At 34.3% G+C, this 10230-nt stretch overlaps 1 protein-coding gene across 2 annotated transcripts in view; it reads left to right on the forward strand.

Moving 5' to 3' along the window:
- The first annotated feature begins 4 nt into the window (after positions 1 to 4).
- Positions 5 to 10230, forward strand: part of LOC144958817 (transmembrane protein 41A-like) — a 39306-nt gene continuing 29080 nt past the window's right edge. Inside the window, exon 1 of one of the 2 annotated variants that reach the window (XM_078891034.1) lies at positions 5 to 183. The gene's annotated coding sequence lies outside the window, so the exon portion shown is untranslated. The remainder of the gene's footprint in view (positions 184 to 10230) is intronic. The other variant, XM_078891036.1, reaches the window with a different exon arrangement.

Consider the following 10230-nt stretch of genomic DNA (forward strand, 5'->3'; position numbering starts at 1 on the left):
ATACAGTCTCGATCAGCTGTTGACTGTTGACACCTGAGCCTGACGATGCTTTTACTTTTGTAATTTTGGTGATGAGTCAACCTGCTGTGTATAATAAACTGATTGTTCGAGATCATATCTGGTAAGCATCAAAAATCTTGAACTCTGCACGCCTCTTTCCAAGGGTCACCAGTCACTGAGTTGGTGAGTAGCTTTACTTCGAGACATCTCCACTCTACTCTTGTCCTTGTGATTGTGCCTTTTTGCCTTTTTTTTTTGACCACATACTTTCACTCTCTCACTCTCACTCTTGAATCCGTATAAAAATTTTGAATGCATCCCACATTACAATCAGTCATTATACTTTTTTTCCTTGGACTGGTCCTTCATAAATACCAGGAAAAAAATGTCTTTTTTGGTAAAAGTAAAGGTATTGTGATTGCAATGCTTAGGGACTGGGGAGTGGGCTTTCACCGATTCACAATAAAAATGATTCCCATTTAAATTTCTTTTCAGTGAAATTTCAGCCAACTATTACTGTTAAGTAAAGTGATGTGGTATGATAATGCTACTGTTATTAGGCTTAGGCCATACACGTCATAATTCATAAAATTGGAACTGAAAGCGGATTTGGACCTCTTCAAGTTGATAACACCAGGTCTGGGTTGATGTCCTTCGTTCATACCTCTTAACCTGACTTGTTTCTCTTGGGCTTCAGTCCTGGAGAAGCATATGGCTTCTCACATGTCACCTCACTGGTCATAAATTCCTAGTTAAAAATAAGATCAGTTTTGTTATTCCGTATATGTTCATATATTTTTATTCCTTTTTATTAAATTGGTTGTTTTGTAAGGATTAAGGAAGAATGGGTAGATATGCACCCCGCCTCCTCCCTTTTAAGGTAAAAAAGGCCGAAAGCCAATACTGGGAAGGAACAGGAGGTGGGGAGGGTGCGGGGGGGGGGGAGGGGTCACAAAACAAAATGGCAGATCACTTACAATCATAAACTAAGCATCGTAAACTTTGGTTTTTAAAAAAAAAGAATTAAATTTTATGAGGGTTCAGTTCGACCCCCACTTCAGATACTTTAATTTTTTTTTTTGGACAAGATTATTAATCGGTAATTTGCAGTTGTTTCATATTATTTGGGAATGATCTGAACTAGTTGAAGAAAATTCAATTAAGATTAAAATTATAACTATCAGAATTATGGAATTTTAAGTCTTTTGAAGATGGAGAAGCAAAACTCACCTCGGTAACGTATTTATCATATCTCAAACTGTATGAGTTATGCTTAAATTTTTACTTTAACATCAGGGTCACCCTGGCATAATATCTTTATGAGATTTGATTTGTGGGGGTGTTTGCGTGTCACTTCAGTTTTTGGGTTTTGGCAGTTATGCGGCTTTTTGGTCGAGTGGCAGCATCTTTGTCCTGCTTTTCTGTTAGAATCTGCGGATCTGCTTCCTTAACCTTTGGTCAACCAAGATTTCCCCTCAAGGCAGTGGTGCTGTAACCTCAGCATTGGTGGCTGATGGGTAGTCAGCCTTTCCAAAGGGCCTCCCATGATTTGGTCTGGGTCTGCTTATTCACTATTCGGAGTTACCCCATTACAGGGCAATCCCCTGTCTGCTGCTAGGTAGGAGTTTTCTTCCCCTGGCGCTTGCCAACTGGTCTCCATCACAGATTGGCAAGGACCCCAGCCTTTATGAGATGATTGGTCATAAATGGTGGTAAATCTCAGTCAATCAGGGAAAAGTAGACTTTTAGCATGTAGGATTTACCACACCTTGGAAAAGTTCGGTCCCTCATAGGTCTGAGGGAGAGAAAATGCCAGACTTTTGTTTGACCAAGAGGAGGCCTTGGTTATTGTCAACAGACTAATGTCTAGAACCAGTCTAACAGAAGCCACCCTACATCAATGGGGACTTTCCACCTGTCCCATATGTATATGTTGTGGAAAAGAAGCTGAAGCCACAGAGCCACTGATAGAACATTGATGTGGCGGCCAGCCGGGTTAGTGTCTGTACACGAATGCAGTAATGTGTTCACCAACTGGATCATCATCATCATGGTTTATCCCTCTTGGATGTGGCCTATCAACTGAATCAAGCTTCTGAACTGCACCATCCTTCCACATTCATTCACTGGCTTATTCATCCATTCTCTGATGTCTTGTGACCATCTTCTTCTTGGTCTCCCTCTCTCTCTCTTTTACTTTCCACAATACCCTCTAGAAAATGTTTTTTCAAGGATGTCATGTCTCTTTATATGTCCAAAAAAGGCAAGTTTTAGCTTCTGTATCATCTTGATGAGATGTGGATCCTCAGGGACTCTTTCACATTTTTGTTAGTTTCCTTTGTTGTCCAGGGAATGCGGAGAATTTCCCGGTAGCATTTCATTTCAAATACATTAATTTTATTCTCATCATTTTTTGTGATTGTCCATGATTCACATCCATATAATGCTGTTGGAAATATGCATATGTGTAGGTTTGTGTTTGCTTCTATTCTCTACATTTTTCTATCAGAGCACGAATTTGAAAATTTGGTCTTGCGTGCCTCTATTTGGCCGAAAGCCTGCCTGGGATTGACTTATTTCTTCATCGAGCTTAATTTCGAGTCTTTTCATGATTATTTTAAGTAAAATTTTACTCGCATGGCTGATGAGCGCAATTGTTTTATAATTTTTACATTCGTGGAGGTTTCCTTTTTTCGGTATTGTATTTATCTACCTGGATAGAGCGTCATAATACTATGGTATGAGACCATTAAAACATGCTGCCATACCTAGAATGTTCAATAACATGGATGTATTGCATATATATAATGAAAACTCTTTGTGGCCATCCATTTGATTGTACGTTTGAGTTAATTGAAAAGCGCTTGAGGCATATTTAAGTGGATTTTTCGGCACTGTGGAAAAATATTATTATTATTGTTACTATTTTTATTAATAATAATAATAATAATAATAATTATTATTATTATTATTATTATTATTATTATTATTATTATTATTATTATTATTATTATTATTATTATTATTATTATTATTATTATTTATTATTATTATAATTATTATTATATTATTATTATTATATTATTATTATTATTATTATTATTATTATTATATTATTATTATTATTATTATTATTATCATCATTAAAAAATGCCAACTGTTATGAATAGATTTAATAATCATTAAGAAAGGATACTATTCACTATAAATATAGCATTCGATTGCTGTAATGACCAGTTTGATAATGTTATGGTGAAGAGGATCCACAGCTGCCTCAGACAAGCAACCTTGATCATGCAAAGTGACAATTATGATGTTGACCTCTGTTTTGTTTGTTTTTTTCGGCATCAATCCCGAGTCCATAATGCCGTACTCTAACAAAACACATTTTTTTAAAAAATTGGCCAGAGAACTTTTTTTTTTTAATGAACAAACAAACAAAAAAGACTTGAGCTTTAATATAGAGCAATATCCACTAAATGTGCTCTAAGCGCTTTACAAAGGGTCTCTGGCCAACAGCAACATGAAACATGGAGAACGAGACATGACGCCTGTTAGGCGATATTACAATTTCTCTTGACAGAAACAATGCTGTTGATGGCCAGGTACTCATTTTACACCCATGTACGGTGAGAGAATTTGAGTAAAGAGCCTTTTTCAAGGAGTGAGGGAGGCTCGAACCCAGGACCTTCCGATCCAAAAGCAAGTGTTGTACCACAAGACCACATAGCCGCAAAAATATTACTTCAAATATTATTTGATTAAAATGACCTTCAATTCAACATGCTAACAATTGCAAACCTCAGACTTGCCTTTTACTTCAAACCTCGATTATTACAATGATCTTCAACCTGACAGATTAGATTAATGCTCTTAATCTATGAGAGACCCAAGAAGTCTCAGGTTTAGGTTTGGCTTTGGCAATTTTTGTATGTCATTTTCATCAATTGAAATTTTTGAAGTGAACTGTTTTTGGCCAAAATGAAAAACAATACGTATTTATTTACTGCAGGATAGGTCACCTCTCTCTGCATAACACTTGTCTATCGTCTGTGTTAGGATTTTGATGTAGGGAGATCAATAGGATAAGACCTAGAAGGCATCTATCTCCCTCCATTGCCCGAATTTGAACCTTCAACCTTTGTAACCAATGTCCAGTCAGCACAAGGTTACGGGCTCACCCATTTATTATTATCCTGACATTGAACTTGAACTTGAAGGCAATAAATGGGGTTGATAAGATTTGGGTTGGCGAATGTTTAATATTAGTAGTACTATTATCATCATCATCATCATCATCATCATCACATTGTTATTAATGTTGATATCGTTATTATTATTATCGTCACTATTAAAGAACAGTGATAATGATAATATTTGTAGTAGTAGTAGTAGTAGTAGTAGTAGTAGTAGTAGTAGTAGTAGTAGTAGTAGTAGTAGTAGTAGTAGTAGTAGTAGTAGTATAGTAGTAGTAGTAGTAGTGATTATGATGATGATGATGATGATAATGTAAAAAATAATAATAACAATAATATAATAATAATAATAATAATAATAATAATAATAATAATAATAATAATAATAATAATAATAATAATAATAATAATAATAATAATAATAATATCATCATCATCATCATCTTCATCATCAACACATCGGAAATTTTGACAAGTAAGACTTTGATAAAGGTGCTGTTATCGGAATTCAGCATAGTGATGTCGTAATGACGATTGTGGTGATGATAGCAGTTAGTGGTCATCCTGTTTAGGTAACGATAATGGTAGATTTAGTGAATGGTCGTGATTTTATCAATTAGTGAGGTGTGTACTGTTATCTCCTCGTAGACTGTTTATTGATAAAAGAAGGCAAGATCTTCATGTTAATTACTTTCTACTCATGGAAAGTCAACCAAAGTGTTGAGAGTTTTATATAATTGCTTTCTTGCATCCCTGTATGGAGAGAATGCAACTAAACCCAAGGGAGTTAATTGCTTGATAATTAATTGCATGGTTTGCTCCCTTGACTAGTGAATAGAGATATAATATGTCTAAAAGTGGCAATATGATTACTTTTATGAGAAAATTTCATTTTCGTTAAATATATAGACGTCTTCCCGATTCGATGAATGCCTTTATCAAATATTCTGTCCCTCAGTTGTGCCCAACTCAGTGAACACAATACGCTTCAACAGTCGTAACGTCACTTCCCTCGTAATGACGCACGGTACACAACTTAGTAACTGACTCTAAACTATCGGAACAATGGCGAACGCCCTTATAGAATATTTCTCCAACGAGCATAAAAGCGTATCCAGATGGGGGAAAAAACATAATAAATCTGATCATGTTTTGACTTTTACACATTCTGATCACAAGACATGAAAAGTTCTAGCCAGTATGAAGAATAAAAAGATTTTCTTTTTTAGAACCACGATGGGTGACGTGGCATCAGACTATTGAATCCAATTAAGAGGACGGCACACAAGTAAACACTTCATTGTCATCGTCATCATCATCATCATTATTATTTTTATTATTATTATTAACATCATCATCATCATCATCATCATCATTAAGTTTTTGTGCTTTAGTTTTAAGCTTTTACTGTCAATTTCTTAAAATAAAAATAGCACCAATTTTTTTAATTTTTTTTTTTTTGCGGTTGTTTTCAGCATAAAGGAAATTATGAGAAAGAAAAGTAGATTTAAAAAAATAATAAATCGATCCTACTATAACATGATAAAACCCAATTATGTCGCCTTTTTAAGGACCCTGGTAAGATTGGTGATTTGATTATGTAACAAGTTTAGGTATAATAAATAAGCTTTTATATAGCGCAATATCCACTAAACTTGGTCAAAGCGCTTGACACGCGGTCCCTGGCCAACAGCAACACTTAACATGTAGGACGAGACATGACGCCTGTTAGGCGATATTATATTTTTTTCGGACAGAGACAACGCTGTTAACGGCCATGTACTCATTTTACACATGAGTACGGTGAGAGAATGTGAGTTAAGAGCCTTTTCCAAGGACTCAACTATGCGCCGAGCGAGGCTCGAACACAGGACCTTCCGATCCGAAAGCGAGTGTCATGCCACAAGATCACATAGCCGCACTAGTATAATATAGAGTTGGCGTGAATTTAATGCTCCCCGTGCTCGTCATAACGTTTAGTGGTATTCGACTGTAGTTATCTAAAAAAATATTTCATGCTTGACCCGAAAGAAAATGAATTCAAATTTAGATACTGACCAAATTATTTTTTATGCCTTTATTTATATTTAAAACAAGACCCACTTTCAATTTGCTTTTAATGTGTCAAGGGTCAAAGGTCATTCAAATAATAAAGTCTATTTTCGCTGGACTCGATATTGAGCGAGTGTTTATCTGAAAGTACCATCATTATGAAAGAAATCACCCCCACTCCCCCCTATCACTAAATCATGTTGTTGTTGTTTTTTCGTTGTTTTTTTTTTTTTGCTTTTTTTGTTGTTGTTGTTTTTCAGTCTTGTTATCATCCTGTGTACCCTGGTTATGAAATAGTTCAATTCATTTGAACGTTTTACTTGTCCTATCTAATTGGGGAAAGGGGGGGGGGGGGAGGGAGAGAGAGAAAGGTGGCCGAGTGGTTTTAAGGCATTGCTTTGTGACTCGGGTTCGAGCCCCGCTTTAGGCAGTTAATTTTTTTTTTTTTTTTTTTGTTTGTTTTTCAGTCTTGTTATCATTCTGCCCTGTGTACCGTGGTTATGAAATAGCTCAATTCATTTGAACGTTTTACTTGTCCTATCTAATAACATATTTTGGGGGAGGGGGGGGTGGGAGGGAGAGAGAGAAAGGTGGCCGAGTGGTTTTAAGGCATTGCTCTGTGACCCGGGTTCGATCCCCGCTTCGGCACTTTGGTTTTTTTGGGTTTTTTATTTTTGTTGTCTTTTTTTTGTTTGTTTTCTGAGCAAGATTATTAACCCACAATTGGCTCACTTTGTAGAACCTATTATGATGGTCCCTGTTGATCTATCTAATGATAATGGGATTTTTTTTTTTTTTTTGTTTTGTTTTTTCGTTTGTTTTGTTTTGTTTTTAAAATGATGTACCACACAACTTAGGTACATAACGACAATGATAACAGTCGAAAGTTTTTTCATAACAGATCAAACACTATTGACCTGGAGAAAATTCTCACCTTGACACGAATCAGTACCTTACTCGATTTAGGTCAACCGAATAAACTGATTTATGAAAGAACCGTCTTTATTTCTAAAAACAAAACGCTTTCTTTTCGTGAAATTGTACATGAATCTGAATCTTAATGTTACTCGAAGTCGACTCAATTCTGATTACATACAGTTATATATACATATATATATAATATAATATATATATATATATATATATATATATAAAATATATATATATATAGGTAGATAGATAGATTAGATAGATAGATAGATAGATAGATAGATAGATAGGTAGTCATATAAGATAGATAGATAGATAGATAAATAGATAGATAGATAGATAGATAGATAGATAGATAGATAGATAGATAGATAGATAGATAGAGGTCGGTGAGAGTTATTCATGTGTCAGCCATTGTTGGTCATTGTGTTTAGGCTGAAGTGGTTTGATAATCTTCGCTTGAAGGGTGTCTAAACATGTCGGGCAATCATTTAAAATATAATAATAATAATAATAATAATAATAATAATAATAATAATAATAATAATAATATCACAATGAAAACATCCAAACCAGACGTGATTTTGGAACTGGGTCGGTTCGGCCTGATTTCCAATAGGGGCGCTGTTACTGTGTCAGGGTGAAAGTTCTCTTTTCATTCATTCGCATAGACTAGTGTAAAAACCAAAGTGGATCTGGGGGGTACAAGCAATTGTTGGTTCTATTATATTTGTATTATGATTGTTAGTTTATTTGAACGCCTCATGCACTTAACGTACTTATGTGACATTTATATATATATATATATATATATATATATATATATTATATATATATATATATATATATACATATATATGCTAATCAGTGATAAACTTAACGTATAATCAGCTTTGATCCAAAATGAATTATTTAAGCGATGAACGTTATCTACGTTCCCTGTTATTACTACTACTACTACTACTACTACTACTACTACTACTACTACTACTACTACTACTACTACTACTAGTAGTAGTAGTAGTAGTAGTAGTAGTAGTAGTAGTAGTAGTAGTAGTAGTAGTAGTAATAGTTGTAAGTAGTAGTAGTAGTAGTAGTAGTAGTAGTAGTAGTAGTAGTAGTAGTAGTAGTAGTAGTAGTAGTAGTAGGCGACAATGAATGTGCATTGAATGTACATATATCAGTTTTACAAAGTGAAATATTTTGTCCCTGTGACCCTAGTTTGAATTTATACGAAAATGCATAAAAATGTATAAATATAGAATTAAGAATTAATAGCGACGCTTTTTATTATTATAGTTCCGGGTTTGAGAGTTTTTGCCAATTTGAGAGTTAGTTAAATCGATCGATATTTGAAGGACGAGTTTTCTGGCCAACTTTTTAAATATGGGGTTTTCCGGAGTACGGACGAAGTATTTAAGGGAAAGGATGAGGGGGGCAGGGGGTTGAGCAAGGTGAGGTTTTTAAGGAATGAAATTATGGGATATGGGATAAACCCCTGCCGGTGTCAGGGTGTCCTGTCTTGCTAAAAATTACCACTCTAGATAATAATTATTGTTATAGTAAACGACTGTCTGTACATCAACGTTTCGTGTTATCATTTCTGTCATACATTATAGAACGAGGCATCTAACAATAATAATAATAATAATAATAATAATAATAATAATAATAATAATAATAATAATAATAATATGGGTCTAGATCCTTAGTGTCTTTATCAACGCTGATAAACCACCGTTGTTTATGACATTTTAGAAATAGTCTATAATAATGAGAGTTTACTGGGAGAGAGAGAGGGGGGGGGGGGGGGGGGTGAACTTATTCTCTTGGAAGGGGGGGGGGGGGGGGGGGGGGGGGGTTCTTTGTTGTATGTTTTACTTTGTTTCTTTTTCATTTTGTTTTGTTTTTGTTTGGGGTTTGTTTTGTTTTTTTTTGTTTTTTTTTCTTTATTTATTTCATCTATTTTTTTATTTAAATTTTTTGGTTAAATAAAAAAAATTATTTTATTTTGGGCACTTGTGGTGCAGATATTGTCCAAGCTATGTATGGTCTTTTAGGTTAAAACTGCGACAGCTAAGAAGATTGAAAAAAAATATGATAAAATTAGTTGTACGATTCCAAATACTGTTGTTGCGGTTGCTAATATTGTTGTTGTTGTTGTTGTAAACACATTGATTGAAGGCATCCCGTAAACACTGTTTATGCCCGTGTGTTTGTGTGTGCGGAAAGGGCGGGGGACTTATTTTCTTTCTTTTCCTTTAAAATTTTTTGTTGTTGTTGTTTTGTCCCCCCCCCCCCCCCCCCCCCATTCACACACACACCACCCTCATATAAAATAACATGATATTTACCACAATGTTGGAGTCAGTCTACATCGATGTTTCAGGCATTTTCAGTCATCGTCAGGACTGTGTGTTACATGAGTTTGGTTTGTTGTGTGTAACACACAGTCCTGACGATGACTGAAAAGGCCTGAAACATCGATGTAGACAGACTCCAACATTGTGGTAAATATTAAAATAATAATTCGTTCCATTGCTACATGTCGAGCACTATTCGTACCATATTTGTATCCAACACGATTCAATATATATATATATATATATATATATATATATATATATATATATATATATATATATATATATATATATAATATATATATATATACATATATATATATTTATACATATATATATATATAATATATATATATATATATATATATATATATACATATAAGGTAAAAGTACATTGAACACATTGAAAAAGGCGTCGTCTTGCCCACAGTGTACGACAACCTTGGTCTAAGATATATGCAAATGAGCTGGTATTAATTTATTGTAAGGCTAAATTTGGTATCCATTTGACGTCATACTACTGTTCGCCTTCAGTCATACAGATAAGTGATCAGTGTTTCCATGAAATTATTGATAACAAACCGTGATTTATTTAGTTTTGACCACTCATTCTGCTATTTTGGGTTACACAAACATTTATGTGTTTGTTCCGATTATTTATTGACAATCAGAGCTGTTGTTCAGCATTT

Source organism: Berghia stephanieae, chromosome 13 (assembly GCF_034508935.2).
Source record: "Berghia stephanieae isolate SIO BIC M18660-M18661 chromosome 13, UCSD_Bste_1.3, whole genome shotgun sequence".
Taxonomy (NCBI): domain Eukaryota; kingdom Metazoa; phylum Mollusca; class Gastropoda; order Nudibranchia; family Aeolidiidae; genus Berghia; species Berghia stephanieae.